The 18,610-nt window shown below is 43.4% G+C and overlaps 1 long non-coding RNA gene across 4 annotated transcripts in view; it reads right to left on the reverse strand.

The window, feature by feature from the left end:
- LOC309651741 overlaps window positions 1-18,610 on the reverse strand; it is a 204,932-nt gene that overhangs the window by 186,055 nt on the left and 267 nt on the right. The window contains exon 2 of one of the 4 annotated variants that reach the window (XR_014258346.1): window positions 10,902-11,009. The exons of 1 other annotated variant lie outside the window; for it this stretch is intronic. This is a non-coding gene — a long non-coding RNA (uncharacterized lncRNA). Of the gene's footprint in view, window positions 1-10,901; window positions 18,576-18,610 lie in introns of those variants that run through there. 2 more of the 4 variants (XR_014258347.1, XR_014258348.1) reach the window with 2 other exon arrangements.

An 18,610-nucleotide genomic window follows, 5' to 3' on the forward strand; every position in this document is an offset into this window, starting at 1 on the left:
TAAAATTTTAAGAAATTGGTTCATGTAATTACGGACACTTGATAAGTCCAAAATCTGCAGGATAGGCTGGCAGGCTGGAGACCCAACGAAGAACTGCAATTCAAGTCCCAAGGCAGTGGGCTGGCAGAATTCCCTCTTGTTCCAGAGCTCAAGTTTTTGTTCTATGCAGGCCTTCAACTGACTAGATGAGGCCCACTCCCATTACGGAAATAATCTGTTTTACTCAAATTCACCAATTTAAATGTTCATCTCCACCAAAAAACACTTTCACAGAAACATCCAGAATAAGGTTGGACCAAATATCTGGGCACCCCACAGCCCAGCCAGTCGACACATAAAATTCACCACTGCGCTGTGTTTCCCTACAAAAACCCATTCCAGTTCCTGCCTGGTTTCCCCCATCCTGACAGTCAAGTAGTGTCAAGTGAGTTGATTTTGAAAACAACTTTTGAGATTCTAACATCAAAGGTGCTATATAATTACCCAGGGTTTCTATTTCCTTCTTCTCCACTCCTTACCCCCTTTTCCTTCCTTCATCTTCTCCTCCGCGCCCCCCCCCCGCCCTTTTTCTGGGAAAAGAAGGATGTTAGAGAGAGAGAGAGAAGTTTCAACAGCCATAGCTTTGCAATGTGATACTGCAGCACGCTGCAGCACTGTGATGCCAGAGGCAAATGAATCTAAAAGACAAATTCCAGTTTCAGTGAATACACTAAGTAATAAATCAGCACTCACCTATTTTAGAACTTTGATGTCTTTATATGCCCTTTTCTTCTTCCCAGATAGGTAATTTTCAAAACGCAACAGTCTGAAGAACTAAAGTTCGGCTTCCAATTTCCCATGAGTAAAGTTGAAAACCCATTCACGTACGATTATTTATATCACAGCCTTATTGCAAAGGGCGACTACTGGATCTCAGGCAGCTACAGCCACTACCTTCTGAATCCCTTCCTCGAGCAGAATATTTGCCTGTTCAGATACGGAGAAGAAGTGACATTCTATTCTCCACGAGGAAAGTCGCAGGCCTGGAAGGACAAGTACAGGAAGAAGGCTACCCATTGGAGCATCTATGCTAAGTTCCCATGACCAGCCTGCCCTAGTTACCATAATATTTCAGAACGAATGCTTCAGTTGAAAAGGCAAAAGATAATTCCTTAGTATCAAATCAAACTAAAAGTACTAATTGCTAATTGCTACATGAGTAAGTTATGGTAAGTTGCTAAAAAACAAGGTTGACAACTTTCAAAAAAAAAAAAAAAACCCTTTCAAAATGAATTTTTATTCAAAATCACCAAAACCCAGAAAGAAATGAAATGTCCGTCAATTGATGAGTGGGTAAACAAATGTGGTATATCCATATAATGGAATACTATTCAGCATTAAAAAAAACATACTACTACATGGAACAACATGGATGAATATCAAAAGCATTATGCTAAGTGAAAGAAGCCAGACTCAAAATGTGACATACTGTATGATTCTACTAATATGATTTTCTGGAAAAGGCAACACTATAAGGACAGAAACTAGATCAGTGATTGCCAGGGGCCAGAAATGGCAGGATGGGGTTGACCACAAAGGGGCACGAGGGAACTTTGAGGGGGTGATAGAACTACTATATCTTGAAAGGTTAAGAAAATCTCTCATAAGGAAGAGAAAATACATTTACAATACTGTACTGTATTTACTGATATTTCTAGGCTACACGGTTCATCTCCAAGTTTTTTCAAGTTGTTGCACATCTCCAAAAATTTTTCCAATATATTTATTGAAAAAAGTTCACATATAAGTGGACCAGTGTTGTTCCAACCTGTATCATTCAAGGGTCAACTGTATACTCCTCACAATGGCTAAAACTTACCATGTCCACACTGTGTTAGGTGCTTTCCATGTATTATTTCATTTACTATTAAAAACAGCCCTATGAGGAAGGTACTGTTAGCACTCCCATTTTTCAGATAAGGATAGAGACCTACACAAGTTATTGAACTTGCTGAAGGGCACTCAGCGATTTAGAGGGAAGAGTTGTTATTCAGACCCATGCTAGTGCATTGCCAAAGCTGGAGTTCCCACCCACTAAGCAAATACTCCTCCATCCTTGTAAAGCCAAGTCATGTCTTTCAGAAGTAACAGGCTTCTCTAAACATTGCCTTCCATTTTTCAAAAATATGCAGGATATATGATTAGAGCCATGGGATTCTGTGAAAGGGCTGTGGCATCATATAGGCCCAGATTCAAAGACTAGCTCAGCAGCATTATGGTCATGTGAACTTGAATAAGTTGCTTGCCGTCCCCAACTCCATCAACTGTAAAATTGGAATAAAAATGCATACCTTGTAGAATTATCTTAGATATTGAATGTGATATATGTACGAAAGCAACTCAGTAAAAGGTACTTTTTCTCCAAAGAATAATTCCCCAAAAGCCTAATTATTTGGTACTCCTAGTCATTGTAAATTGACATGAAAAAGCAACCAAACATTATTTTTCAAACTTTCAAAGGTTTTAGAATGCCTGAAATCCTGGTGTACTTATAGTCGAAATTCAATCCAAGATTGGTTGAATTCGCAGATGCGGAACCCGCAGATATAGAGAGCTGATGGTACTACCGGGTTTTATATAAGAGACTTGAGCATCTGTGGACTTTGGTATCCGTGGGGGTCCTGGAACCAATCCCCCACGAATAGTAAGGGGTGACTGTACTGAGTTGTGTACTGGTTGTGAAGGAGGGAACAAAATTAGTATTGCCTTGTGACTGACCACTGCTGTTTTCAAGATAGACCTACTAGAACAAAACCATCAAGATTAATATTGGACAAACCTTCCCCCTGCCCATTCCCCCCTCCCAATCCTGCCCTTGCATAAAGTCTTTTCATCCATACGAAATCTAGAGTCTTACTTGTTTCAGGTGCTCCATCCCTTGAAAGACATAAATGAATTGGAAACCATCACAGATTCAAAGAAGGCTGGAGTTAGAGCTGATTTGCATCTCTTTAGTTTCATGTAATGCAGGCATCTCTTCCATAATATCTTGATTAACCACTGAACGCAAGTCCTTACATCTGACTAGTGTTAGGAGCGTGCTCACCAGTTACAACGCAATCCCTTCCATTTTTAAACTTATGGAGCCTCCCTATAATTTAACCTCACTAGTCCTAGCTTTCATACGAACAAGGTCCCACTTCCACATTACCTCCCAACCCGTATAGATAAAAAGGGAATCCTGTTGCTCGCTCTCATCCTCTTTTCTGGGTGATACAGCTTCCAGCCTTTTAAACTGTTTCTTATCAACAGTGTCCAGACTCTTGGCTCTGCTAGAACGTCAGCTCTGCCCAGGATGCCATCACCCAAAGCTGCAATGAGTCTAAGATTGTACTGACTTTTTTTGGTAACACATCACCTTGTTGTTGGCTTAACCCTGAGCTTGTGATGATAGAAACTACATAAGGAAAAGATGAGGTCCCTGGCTCAGAAAAGCGGTGATGAGAACCAAGTAAGCATGGTGGGTTTGACCAGGGCAGCGAATGCTGACCTTATTAGTACCCTGAAGGTCAATCATGCTGCCTGTGGCAGGACAAGCCTGTGAGGTTGTACAGTATATAAAATCCAGAAGGCCAGTGAGTTAATTCAGAATGAGCAATGACTGCTTCAGGATCCAGATATGCTCAGATTCAGCACAATTTATTTCCCTTCTCTTACCCAAAGATACCATAAAATTTTCAGTCAAACACCTCCATGAAGTCTGTAGATGCTCTAAAGACTGCAGAGTCTTCATCTGTCAGCATGATAACCCACTGAATCCCCTTCCTGCTGCTTCATATTGAGATAACCAGCTTCCACGGTCATAATAGGTGTGTCCTTGTGTGTATAGATGCAACAAAAGCGATCCAGGTGGGGAATAAACTTAGCAAGAGGACAGACTAAATATTTTCTTGACAAAGACTGCCAGGGAAAAACCATTAAAGACTCTAAAATACAGTGTATGGCTCTTCCTAGATGCAAAGCGCCCTCCTACAGAACAAGTCTAAATTGGGATATCTGGCCTTTGGTCTCTCACTGTCAAAGCAAGAGCAAGAGAGAAAACTCTAAAATGGTTAAGAACAATGAAAGGAGGCTTGGAGGTGGCATGAAGGGGACCAGTTGAAATGGTAGAGTAGTTTGGAGTTTGGAGTGGATTGGATTAAGAGGGAAAGGACATGGTGGGGGGAGTGGGGGGAAGGACCTAAAGATGAACTTTGGAGAATGAACAGAATTTAGATTGGGGAGGGTGGTATGAAACAACTTTATGGGTAGAACAATTAGAACTGATTAGAATAGAAAATATGGAAGGAAAAACTCATTGGTAGGGTAAACGCATTCCATCAATGATGACAGATTTAAGGGGACATGTCTAGGACGAACTTGTGTACTGAAACTTGGGTGAGACCAAGAGAGATTTTTAAAAAAAGCTTGCAGGGACTTCCCTGCTGGCGCAGTGGTTAAGAATCCGCCTGCCAGGGGCTTCCCTGGTGGCGCAGTGGTTAAGAATCCGACTGCCAATGCAGGGGACACGGGTTCAAGCCCTGGCCCAGGAAGATCCCACATGCCGCAGAGCAATTAAGCCCACGCGCCACAACTACTGAGCCTGCGCTCTAGAGTCCAAGTGCCACAACTACTGGGCCCACGTGCCGCAACTACCGAAGCCTGCGTGCCTAGAGCCTGTGCTCTGCAACAAGAGAAGCCACCGCAATGAGAAGCCCGCGCACCACAACAAAGAGTAGCCCCTGCTCACCACAACTAGAGAAAGCCCGCGAGCAGCAACGAAGACCCAACGCAGCCAAAAATAAAATAATTTTTAAAAAATTTTTAAATAAATTAATTTTTAAAAAAAGCTTGCAGAAGTAGTGAAAGAATATGAACAGCTTCCCTGGAGCCCATAGGGGATGTAGGATCACCTTTTGGAGATAGAAAATGAGAGCATTTGGAGAAAGTAAAATAAAGTATTACTTTGCAAAGTAGTTGGAAACCTTATAGAACTTGATAACCTTGAAAGATACAGACTAAATGTATATACATTCAAAACTGTGAATACGAACTCAGAGTTTATACACACATCATAGGTCATTAAGAGGAACTAGGGATGTGTCTGTATCCTGAACAGGGGGCTAGCATCACAAAGGGCAATAATGTCTTTTCTTAAAACACAATATTGGGCTTCCCTGGTGGCTCAGTGGTTGGGAGTCTGCCTGCCAATGCAGGGGACACGGGCTCGAGCCCTGGTCTGGGAAGATCCCACATGCCGCAGGGCGACTGGGCCGTGAGCCACAACTCTGAGCCTTCGCGTCTGGAGGCTGTACTCTGCAACGGGAGAGGCCGTGACAGTGAGAGGCCCGCGCACTGCGATGAGGAGTGGCCCCCGCTTGCCGCAAATGGAGAAAGCCCTCGCGCAGAAACGAAGACCCAATGCAGCCGTAAATAAATTAATTAATTAATAATAAAAAAAAAAACCATACAATATCTTGGGACGTCCCTGGTGGTCCAGTGGTTAAGACTCTGTGCTTCCAATGCAGCGGGTGTGGGTTCAATCCCTGGTTGGGAAACTAAAATCCCACATGCTGCGAGGCCAAAAATAAAACATCTTTTCTAAAGTAACGTAGGTTACTCTCCAATGACATGACCCACTGTAGCCAGTCTTGAGTTAAATCTTAGACTGGGGATTCCATGACACACAGATGACATTTCTGAACAGAACCATCTTCTGATGGCCTAGACCCCAAAAGACAGTCCCTTGCTCCTTAAAAGATGTCCAGTTTCCTTTGAAGTAGTTTGTGTGTCAGGAAGAACTGACCTTATTTTCTCTCTTGACTCTCTTGTACTTTCTGGTCTGTACATTTCTAGATATTCCTCCAGCCCTTGGAAATACTTAAATAGTGGAATTTGGGATAACTGTTGAGAAGATCCTTCTGTTTTACTGTAACTTTGGTTAAAAATGAGAGTGCTATTAATACGCTGTTTTTAGAGACAATTTATTTTTGTATGTATTATATCACGTCAGAATATCTCAATTTTAGTCATTAACTTGCTTTTTCTACACCACAGAGAGCCGGGGAGCTGTTGCTATGTATTACTAACAACAAATTTCAATGTCACTCCTGAGTTTCTATTCCACAGAAAAAAATAGATCCAACTTTTTTAAACACTTGTTTTATAAAATGAGGGGTTTTGGTGAGGAGGAGATAGGTGTCTCTTACCAACATTTTGTTTAAAAACATATTTAAATTCCATTAGAACCACAAAGCACAATTTTTATCATGATTCTTTTCTTCTAATAGAGAAACAGAAATAAACAACTTGGCCTTTGATATTGTGTTTAACTGGCAACACATTTAAAGTTTTTACAAAAGCATAAACTGAAAAATTGTGTGTGTGTGACAGGGGAGGGCAGTGAAGCAGACATTGGCGTGAAGAACAGTGTCTGGTCGCCGTGGCTTAGTGAAAAAGGAAATGTCCAAAAGGTTTTGAGGAGAAGCAAATTTGCCTTATACCTGGAGTAGCCAAAAGGAGATTTGGTGTAAAAAATAAAAGGACAAGGCACTGCCTACATTCGAGACCCTAATTTTGGCCAGGTGACTTAACTTGTTGTCTGCCCTGGGTGCAAAGTAAATTGTTTCTTTGCCTGGTGTTATGTCTCATTTCTGAATCTACAGGCTCAACACAATAGCATGGACGAGGTTAAGGCAATGAAGCTCAGCAGAAACCTCCAGCTGGGCCGCTTTTGGAGCTGTGAGGATATTGGAGCTAATGACTCAGAACCGTGTTGAACTCTCTCAGGGGTTCGTGTCTCCATGGCTTGCCCTGTGTTTGGCACATATAATCAAGCATTGGCTGGAATAAACATTATGATAATATGGCAGGGAAGTCTCACATCTATCCTAGTGAATGCCCTGACGGTGGGCTTGAGACAGAACACTCAGCTGGCAAGCGCTCTGATGTGGATTTTAACGGCTCTATAAATGATTAAGTTGGACATATTCCAAAGTAGAAAAATCATAGATAAAATGTAAGATGTTTTTCTTTTCTCTTTTCCTTTCTCTCTCTTTTTCTTTTTTCTTTGTCTGTCTGTCTCTGTGGGTCTTCATCTCGTTTCTCTTTCTTTCTTTCTTTTTCTTTCTTTCCTCCCTTCCTTCCATTCTTCCTTCCCTCCTTCCTTCCATCCTTATTGACCTTACCTTTCCTCCTTTTCTTTCTTTTTCTTTACTATTGAGGAAGCACCATGGGGATCATTCGTAATATTGAACTTTAAACCTGGAAGGGACCTCAGCGATTATTTTCTCAAATTCTTCCATTTGTGGTATAGTCAAGAGACCTGGAATAAAAAGGCCTGGATTTTAGTCTAAGTTTTACCACCTATCAGGTGTATATCCTGGGTAAATACACAATCAGGTGTATATCCTGGGTAAATACACAATCTTCTTGAAGCCCAGTTTTCTCATCTGTAAACTACAACTGCTAGCTGGGGACAAGATCTAACTCTCCTGCCTCTCAGCCCGGTGTTCCTTGTGTTAACTCCACGATCCTATTGGCTCCTTCCTATTTGCCAGCCAGGTGTCTCCTGGCTCCTAAACCATCTCCCTTGCATTGTCTGTGTTCCCTTCATACACATCCCTGTGATACCAGAGGATAGCAACTCATGCCAGAAAAGGCACTGGAGGAATTTAGTCTTCTAAGTTCACATCAGTAAATCTCCTGATCCTCCAACAGTATGAAATTAAACCACAACAGAACAGATACCCTTTCTCACATCCTGCTTCTGTCTCATGTCCCACCCTCCACGTCAACCCTTATCCTTGCAAACTTGGCAACAAAGTCCATTCAAAAGGAAGACTTCTTTGACTCCCTAGATGATGGAGTTCTCCTGCACTGTGACCTTACAAAGCACTGTCCGTTCAGAGCACCTGTCACAATTTGTCATCAAAAGTGCATGGTCCTGTTTGGCTCTGTCATTGCCTACCCCTCTCCCCTCCATTATACTGTCCGATTCAGAAAGTCAGAAAGCATATCTGTTTGGCTGATTGCTGTTATCATCAGGGGCTTGCTTAGCGCCTAGTACAAGGTGTGTCCTCAAAAAAAAAAAAAAAAAAGCGTGCCAAATGAGTAAATGAATGGATTTAGCTTTCTGATGCATGCTCTAACAATGCCCATCAATTATTGAGAGTGCATGCCAGGTGCTATAGATTGATTGTTTGGGTCTCCCCAAAATTCATGTATTGAAACCCCAAGGTGATAGTACCAGGAGATGGGGGGTCTTTGGGGATGATTAGGTCATGAAGGTGGAGCCCTCATGAATGGGATTAGTGCCTTTATAGAAGAGACCCCAGAGAGCTCCCTCACCCCTTCCACCATGTGAGGACACAGCAAAAAGACAGCCTTCTATGACCCAGGAAGTGAGCTCTCACCAGACTCTGAAACTGCCAGTGTCTTGATCTCAAACTTCCCAGATTCCAGAACGGTGAGAAATGTTTTCTGCTTATAAGTCACTGGTCTATGGTACTTTGTTATAGCAGCCTGAATGGACTGAGACACCAGGTTCTGAACTAGGCATTTTACATAACTTAGCTTACTTAATTTTCAAAACAACTTCCCGAGGAAGGTATCACTAATTATGTTTTACAGACAAGGAAATTGAAGCCAGTGAAAATGCGAAGAAGGGATATCCAACTCAGCTTCCACAGTCAGAAAAGCTTTTCCAAAGGTGACAGTGATGACACCTCACTTAATTCCTTCCAAGTCCTGCTAAAACCAAATTTAAGTGATGACCTTATTTGGTGACTTACCATTTCAATAGGGAGCGAGAGATAGATAGATTGATAGACCGAAAGATGAATTAATATCTCACAATATGATCACACAATTGATATTCATCAAGGCTCTATTAGCTATGGAAAATGTCAATAAATTTGAGAAACAACCATCTAGAATACATCTGGGCTAAGCTGGTTGAACATGGAAGGTATGAGGATTTTTTCTTTTGCTTCTCCCCCCTCCCCCAAGTATAGCCCCTTGGAAACCAAGGACTGTCCCCTTCTGGCTCTCTTAAGATACTGATTCCAATTTGTCAAGCACAGGTTTAGCTGAATTTCAGCCCCAAAGATGTGGATCTCTGTATTATCTCCTCTGTCATACAAGAGCATTGTAACGCCTGTTCTTTAATTGAATTACAAACAAAGCACCACTGTGCCCTGATAGGAAAAGTCACATTTATTTTCATCCTGGACACTTGCTCTGTGGGATCACGCCAGTGAATGCTGCTGTCATCCCCACTCAGACTTAGTCAGCTGAGTTGGAAGAGATTTTGTGTTTGTTTTATTTTATTTTTTTTTAAGAAAAGAGATTAGTGAATACATGTCTGTTTGAAAGCAAATTCCTTTTTGAGCAAAACACCAGCTTGGAGCCCTGGTAATGAGTCCTCTCTCTCGTCATCTGGTGAGCCCTGACCTACGGGTGAGAGTATTAGATAGTAAAAGGTTTATTTAAAGGAGAATCAGAGATAAAACTCTACAATTCCCTCATCTCACAAATGCACAGTTTTCTTTTCCTTTTATGCTCTTGTGTTACATCTTTTGGGAAGCTGTTTTCTCATTCAAACCACCCCTACTGGGCAGGCATGTCTGGAAGAGCTGCAGGTGTCCCCTGGCCAATGCTCACAAAGCCTACTTGTTAATCAGCCCTGTCACGTGTCTTTTGACCCCTTTCCTACCCTGCTCTCTCCACATCTTTCCCAGCCAACCACCACTGCTGCTTCTAAAAGAGAAAAAACAGAACGGCCAGTCAAAAGAGCTATTATCATAAAGATTCCTTAACAAGGCCTGGGGCTTTCCACTAAATTAGCTCAAGCTTTTGCTCTGCTCTCTCTTCTAGCTATGATGCCCCCCTTTCCCCATTCACTGGTCACTACAAAGCTTGTTGAATCTGCTACATTCTGCGGTCACTGGATATACGCCACCAAGTGTCCCGCCAGGAGCCTCTCGGCCACCATTATTACATGCCAGCACCAGTCAGGACTGTGCTGATCATCACGACTCCACAAAAGTGCAGCACTGGTGACACTGCATGCGACACTATCTGGGAGTTTTATACAGAGGATCTGGAAGACCAAGTTAATCGTGTTTTTTTCCCTCCAATCTTCTACACTTGATTATTAACTGGTCTGCCTAGGCAAGTCCTCCCCCTACTACTTGACAGAGAGGCAAAATGAGAATGTTAATTCTGTGACCTTATGACTCGGGAAGAGGTAATTTACTAATAAGAGTCAGTGTTTGTAGAAGGTGCAGGGGTTGGCATAGATAGATACTCTGTGTCAATTATGTACTGTGGACCTGAAATTGAAGGAGGCTATACAGGTACCTGCAGGTCCTACAGGGGAGGTTTATTTGCTCCCCCATGTCACCCCACACCACCCCATGCAGGAATCAAGCAACCTATGTCTCTGGACTGAGTGCATGCACTCAGAAACCTGAAAGGAGGAAGCAAGTTAAAGTCTTTTTTTGGTTTCACCATGTGGTGTACCGCGGAGAGAAATAAGACCTCGCTCCAGCGTCCCTTGTGCTGTATTAAAATGGGATTTTACTCCTGCAAAGGGCCAAGGCTGTTTATTGGTAAAATGCTCTGTGTCCAAAAATTGTCTTGAGATCCTTTTGTGGTATATTTTCTATGAAAAGCTAAGGAAAAAAAAAAAAAGAAGAAGAAGGGAAAGAGAAAAGGCCACCTCACTTCAAGGGTGACTAAGCAAAGGAAACAGTTTTTCAACAGGTTTAGACAACTTTACAACAGATGGCAAATGACATGTTCTTTTTAGATAAATAGAAACCTTTTATTCTACCATTGAAAAAATCCTCAGGAAAACCTGATTTAGAGTACCGGCTTACCTTTGTAAGTGAAAACCTCTAAGATATGGTCCATGGAATGACATCCTTATGGCTGGGTTTTGGCAACTGATAACTAGGTCTCAGAGGTAAGGTTACGCAGAAGGCTTCCTGTCAAAGTCAACAACAACACAGAGGTCAGGACACTCGGAAGCCTACTGACCTAGTAAAACCGAAACCGAAGCTGCCTTGGGGAAGACAAGGGGGAAGCAACTGTTGAACCACAGTAAAGCATGTGATGTTTTCTCAACCCTGACCTGATTTATCAGGCAGCAATCAGCCTGGAGTTTCTGTGATGTTAGAGAATTACGGATCCATCTATCTGCTACAGGAGTCTAAACCCTATGGCCTCCTGAATGACTAAGGTTCATTGACCTAAAGATACGTGAGATTTCTCAGACCTGCTTCATCTTTCACACACAGGCAGTTCTCTCACAGAGACATGGGTGATCTCTCTAATTGTGATAAAATATATGTAACATAAAATTTACCGTTTTAACTTTTTTTAAGTGTGCGATTCCATGGCATTAAGGACATTCACATTGTTGTACAACCATCACCACCATCCATCTCCAGAACTTCATCTTCCCAAACTGAAACTGTATCCATTATACAATAATTCCCCACTCCCCCTTCCCAAGAGCCCTGGCAACCACCATTCTCCTTTCTGTCCCTATGACTTTGACTACTCTAGGTACCTAGGTGAAATCATACAGCAATTGTCTTCTTGGCTTACTTCATTCGGCATAATGCCCTCGAGGTTTATCCGTGTTGTAGCATGTGTCAGAATTTCCTTCCTTTTTAAGGCTGAATATTATTCCATCTTTCTCTTTTTATAAACAACTTTATTGAGGTATAATTTATATACGATAAAGTTCAACAATTTTTAGCGTGCTATTCAATAATTTTTAGTAAACTTGTCAAGTTGTTCAATCATCATCACAATCTGGTTTTAGAACATTTTCATCATCTCAATAAGATCCCCCCATGGCCATTTACAGTTCATCCTCACTCCCCAACCCCTTTCCCACCTCCAGCCCTAGGCAACAACTGATCTACCTTCTGTCTCTGAAAAGTTGCCTTTTTTGGATATTTCTTTTTTTTTTCTTTTTTTATTTTTGGCTGCATTGGGTCTTTGTTGCTGCGTGCAGGCTTTCTCTAGTTGCGGCGAGGAGGGGCCACTCCTCGTTGCGGTGCGCAGGCTTCTCATTGCGGTGGCTTCTCTTGTTGCAGAGCACGGGCTCTAGGTGTGCAGGCTTCAGTAGCTGTGACATGTGGGCTCAGTAGTTGTGGCTCGCAGGCTCTAGAGCGCAGGCTCAGTAGTTGTGGTGCATGGGCTTGGTTGCTCCATGTGGGACCTGCGGCACGTGGGATCTTCCCAGACCAGGGCTCGAACCCATGTCCTCTGCATTGGCAGGCGGATTCTTAACCACTGCACCACCAAGGAAGCCCCTGGATATTTCACAGAACTGGAATCATACATTAAGTTGTCTTTTGAGTCTGGCTTCTTTCACTTGGTACTTAGCATGATGTTTTTGAGGTCCATCTGTGTTGCCACATGTATCACTATTTCATTCTTTTTTATTACTGAATAGTATTATGTTATACAGATATATCACATATTGTTTATCCATTGACCAGTTGATGGACATTTGGGTTGTTTCCCTCTTTAACTATTATGAATAATGTTGTATGAACATTGGTATGCAAGTTGTTGTGTGGACATATTTTCATTTCTCTTGGGTAGACATCTGGGGGTGGAATTACTGGGCCGTATGACAAGTTTACAGTTAACTTTTAAAGAAACTGTCAAACTGTCTTCCAAAGTGGCTGTGCCATCAGGAGGTTTGCTTGAGGGTAAGTAAACACATCTTTCAAATGGGTTTGTTTTTCCTTTGTGACCTTCCCAATGTAAAATGTTCTGCTGCTTTTCAACTCTGACCCCAGCTCAGTCAGAAAGCCAAGCAGTGGGCGTGATGAATTAATTCTTCAAATAGTTCTCATTTTCACATCCTTAACTCACAGCTGAGTTCACATTAAAATCAAACAACCTTGAAAGCTCAGAAGAAGTGTTATGAAATGTTCTATGAGACCTTGGGCAAGTCACATTGGTCATCTAGGGCCTCAGGGCCCCCATGTGTCAGTGAAGGATTAGACCAAGATGACTTCTAATGTCCATTAAGGGCATCTCTGGAACTGTCTGTGGACCCAGAACAATCCCTTGATGGGCTTCGAGATACTTAATTCACACTGCCTGGGTGTGGAGGTAAAGAGTTTCTCAACCATGCAAATACAAACTCAATTAAGGAACTGGGACTTTCCCCTAACCATGGACCTTAAAACTGGAGAAAGAGGGAGCTACAGATGAAAGAATGACCTTTTTCTTCCTCGGGCAGGTTGAATGAAGGGACAGTCTGACTTTCCTATTCCAGTGAACTGTCTGGCATTACATTCATGGTGGGCATTAATTAACATGCCTCTGTAGGTCATGTTCTCTTGAGTTGATTTGTGAAAAATATTGATCATCTGTCTAGAAGCAGTAGTGTATATCACTCATTGGAACATTTTTATTTTAGGAACTATATTAGTTTCCTAGGGCTGCTCTAACAAAGTACAGTCGTCCCTAGGTATCCACGGGGGATTGGTTCCAGGAGTGCCCCGCATACCCAAATCCACAGATGCTCAAGTCCCTTATATAAAATGACGTAGTTCAATGAATACAGTCAGCCTCCTGTATCCTTGGGTTTCACATCCTTGGAGTCAACCAACTGTGGATCTAAAGCCTTAGAAACAGAGGGCTGGCTATACCAAAAACTGGGTGGCTCAAAACAACAGAAATTTATTGTCTCACAGTGCTGGAGGCTAGAGGTCCCAAATCAAGGTGTCGCAGGGGCCAAGCTCTCTTTGACAGCTTCAGGGAAGAATCCTTCCTTGTGTCTTTCAGCTCCTGGTGTGCACTGGCAATCCATGGCCTTCCTTGGCTAGTAGATGCATCACTTTACCCACATGGCCTTTCTCTCATCACGTCTTTACACTGTCCTCCCTCTGTGTGCCTGTCTCTGGGTCAAAATTTCCCCCTTTTATAAGGACACCAGTCATATTGGGTTAGGACTCACCCTAATGACCTTATTTAGACTTGGTTACATCTGTAAAGACCCTACTTCCAAATAAGGTCACATCTGACCTTATTGAGGGTACTGGGGTTTCAGACTTCAATATATCTTTTTTGGGGGGGGGTGGTAGGGGAACACAAGTCAATCCATAACAGTAACATTTTGGAAAAAAATGAGGTTTGCAATAAGGTATCTGTCACTGAATGCACATCTAACTGAAATTATACTATAAAAGGGGAAAAAAGTGTTTTCCTTCTTCAACACCTGACATCTGAGTTCTATGGCACTTGGGCACAAAGAAACATAACAATCCTGAACCCTCGGCTTTCAGTCCCATGTGAGTTGAGATTCTGACATCTGCAGTTATTTAAATAATAGCTTTCAGTTTGGAGGGGGGAATCTATTCAGTGCTTGGGATAAAATACTGTAAATTATTTAACATGGCTTATCCTGGGTAGCACTGCCTGGGACTAAAGACAGAGAAGAACGGGATGTTGGGAATGGTTTAAAAAAAAAAGTTGGGACACAAGGATGTGATGCCATAACCACAGGACCAGGATTAACTGATCAGATTACTTGAGTTTCCACACCTTCGAGAAGGAAGAGAGAATTGAGGGTTGGCAACTTAAAGAGCTGATTATCACTTGGAAGGAAAAAGAAAGAGGACTGGGGCCATGTATGCCTAGGAACCTTTACTGGCTGGCTGAGAATACCATCTTCTCGCAGGACAGAGGGAACCCAGAAGGGCTCCTCACAGCAAATTTTCAGAAGACCTTTTTCCTTCTCTTCTTACCCTGGTAATCCCCTCCATGATGACTCTGGGACTCCAGATGCCACCAAGGCAGGCCCGGCACACACCCATGGCTTCCAGGAGTTTCATCCTCTCTCACCTGCCGTCACCCTCCTCCCCTTGCTAAATCTGCCTTTTCCCGACTTGCAACCCTATCAAGCCCACCTTTCCCATCCCATCTGTGCTCCCATTTGATCTACTTCTTCCGTGGGGTCTGCTGGAAACACCTGCTGATATAAGCAAAGTAACTAAGAGGTTAAGCTGGTGTTGAACACACCCCACCTCATGCAATGAGCAGAAACCTGGAATTCCCTTGACAATGCTTCCTCCATCCTCTCCAAGAGACCTCTCTTCACACTGCTCCAGATTACACAAGGTCTGGAAGAGAGCTCCTCTGTTTCATGGCCTTCTAGATCACCATGTCTCTCTTCGCCTCATCTTTGCTCCTTCCTCACCTACCCCTCCAAGCTCTTTCATTTTTCCTCTGGCTCCAGACACCACTCTGGCAGGAGAACTTCATTCACCAGATGGCTCCATACACTTCAGACTCCAGACACCACAAACGAAATCCTCTGACTTCCTTATTTGTACTAATGACATCATCTTTCTACCAGTCTCTTGAAGCGGAAGTTCTGTTGGTTATCTTTGATTCCCTCCTCTCCCTCAGCAACAGCACTGACCTCAGAGCTCCTGTGCAGTTTAAGTGAGAGAAAGTACGTAAACCATTTAGCACACAGGGCCTGACACAGAGGAAGCACCCCGTCCTGTAAGCCATGATTAGTTAAGGTCTTACTGCTCATAGTGATCAGGAAGCATCCGGTTCCCACATCTCCCTCTTGATGTCTTTCAAAACCATCCCTCCAACATCCATCCTTTCCATTCCCCCTGCTATGTCCCTTATCAAGCCCTGACCTCCCATCTGGACCAGGGTTAGAAACTCTAAGCCAGTCTCCTTGTCTCCAATTTCTTCTCCCACTTCCTAATCTGCCTGAGATATAAGATCCAGATAGAGCAAATGAAAAACTAACTTGGAGAGCATTGTTCAGCTGATCAGAAATGTCAATCCTCTCCCATTGGCTCACTTAGAAAGCAAGCCTTTCCTGTCCAGTGCCCCACGCCATTTCCAGGCTTGTCTCCAATAATCATGCTCCAGCCAGACTGGATAAGAAATCTCTCAAAAAGTCTTCTGCCTCGCCCACGTCCATTCCTTTGCGGATACCACTCTCTCCGTCTGGAAAGTCCCCACTGTCCGCAAATTATAATCCTTCTCATCCTACAAAGCCCCTTCCTCCCTGAAACCACTTCTTGTGTTTTTGTCTTTTCCTCCTTTGAATCCTCACTGCTCCTAGCTTATCTTCCTCTCATAGAGCTTCTATTCTGTCTTTTTTTCATCTTTCTTTTTCCCCCTATATTCCCTCATCCTGTGCTTCATAAGAAGAAGGCACTAGATAAATGTTTGTTGACTAAAATTGAACACCTCTCTATCATTTGAGGTCTCTTCTCCAGCTAGGGAGATACAGGCTTGGATTACTTTGGTCCAATCTTCATGCTAACTCCTCAAGTACCCCAGCTAGCATTATTTTCTCTGTATAATTTAATCCTACCTTTTTGCCTTTTTAATTCCTAATTACTTTACCCTATTTACCTCAAAGCACCACCTGCCCCAGACTTTGTCTTAATTTCCCCAAATTTAACTGCTCTCTTGTACAGAATGGTGCTCCAGGACCAAAACCCTAAAGGGAATCACTCTTCTTCGAGGTCTGATCTGTATCGGGGAAGCCAAGCCCTGCAGTTAAAAATGTCGTGAAAATGAACTGATAAGTGGGTAGACGCAGAATGCTGTGTATACACAAATTGCACATGCATTGCAGGGTGAATTTTGGAAGTTCAAGCAAGAATTGTTTATTAAAATGCATGAGCTTACTGTAGCTTCACCGAGGAGATAACATACTTAACAGTCACTGGTGGAGCACTGCATAAGAGAATGGGTATTTTGTGTGGATCTAAGCAACTCTTTTGAAGTCTTTTTTTATTCTTTTCATTAGGCAAGATGAAGCCAGTTTTAAGGCCATGTCGCTGGCATTAAAAGATGCACTTTGTATGTCAGCAACTACAGTATAATGCATTTACTTTGTGTGAGCCCAGCAAAACGCTTGAAAACACAGTTTATTTTGCAGAAGGACTGAATTAACCATTCAACTGCTGTACCATGCCACAGAACCGCCTTTGCTTCTTATAATTACGTTCTTTAGCCTGTTAATATATTAAAGACAAATTAAGTAAAGAGAAGGAAAAATGTGGGAACGTGAGTGCCTCCTGTATGCTCCATTCTGCGGGGTGGGTGTCCCCACCAGGCTTTACAGAGGAAGAACGGAAATATCCCACCTGAATCATTGGAACTAGGAACTTGTCAAACACCTGGGTTTGCCCTCTTCCATTGTAACTGAATTGCATGCACCTCCTGACGTCATTTTTGTATTTCTCCAGCGACAACCACCTTGTCCCTACCTGCTTATCAACACCTTCCCCTCCTGGTCTCTCTGTAAATGAGTGGGATTGACCCTTCAGTTTTGTTGGATGATGATGGAGCCTAAACAGAGTTTTCCTTCCATGTTTGTTCAAATGGTTTCCCTTCACTTCGAGAAGAAAGAAAAATAGAGCTGGACAACCAGTACTAGCGGAGGGCAGAATGGAACTGCCCATCAGAGGAGTCAGACAGCTCTTGGTTCCAACCCCAGGACCACGACTTTTCAGCCCATGGGCCCTGGCAAATTATGTGGCCCTCTGAGCCCTGGTCTTCTTCTCTGTGAAATGGGGATGATGTCCCTCTCATGGGGTTGTTTGGCACAGGGTAGGTATTTAACCTACTTTCCTCTCTCTAAACCTTCTCCCCAGTTCTATTCATACTCAGGAGAAATCAGTGACATTGGAGCACAAGAAGTATTTTTTTTTTATATCCTTTCTAACTTTCTCCTTTTCTCACACAGAAACCAAACCTCAAATACATGTCTTCTCCCCACCCTCATCCCAGCCCCTACTCCTGCTCTGTCACCACCAGATCACTAAGAGAACGCAGGAATCTCAAGGAGAACCAGCCTTCCTGCTCGGAGCTGGGCAGAGGCTCACAGGCGCATCGTGGTGGGCTGCCTGGCAGAGGACTCCCGCTGGAGTTACTATACACTGCCTCTCTGGGGAGGAGGAAGGAGCAGAGAGAAGGCCACAGGTGTTTTTCTGGGGTCTTCGCGAATTCCCCCAAACCAGGCCGGTGCCAGGTGGTGACCTTGGTGCGGGCTCCTTGAGGAAACACCCAGGTCAAGGTGCAAGCCTGCTGCAGGCAGCAGGAGAAAGGGAGGGGACTGACTGGGTCATAGGCTGTCATACTCTTGGTTAAAAGATTTTTAGCCCGAGGACTATCTGGAACTCATTCTATCTCAGTGAATGAGTCACTTACTGGAAACGGTGTAAACACAGGTGTAATACTGGCCTGCGGAAGCCCTCATTGTCCCAGCGTGGAGGAAGACCAGCTCTTTCCACTCCAACCGTTGTATTCCTCTTTCAGAAAACTAAAGTTCAAGGGGGTTAAGCCATTTGCCTGAGGCCTCAGTCGAGGGACTGAGCAGGACCCAGAACGCGCTGTCAGGACTCCCAGTCCGGCTGGGTCGTGCGTCAGCCTCCTCCTACCTGCAACAGTCATGACAATCTCGGTGCCCACGCAGCTTTCGGAACGCGTCTCGGTCCTGACCTCATCATTCCCCTCCGGACCCCTCTCTTTCCTTCCCCCCGCTCCAGCTCTGGGGCTGTACCCTCCA

The sequence above is a fragment of the Balaenoptera physalus genome (assembly GCF_965194825.1).
Source record: "Balaenoptera physalus genome assembly, chromosome: 21".
Classification (NCBI taxonomy): Eukaryota; Metazoa; Chordata; class Mammalia; order Artiodactyla; family Balaenopteridae; genus Balaenoptera; species Balaenoptera physalus.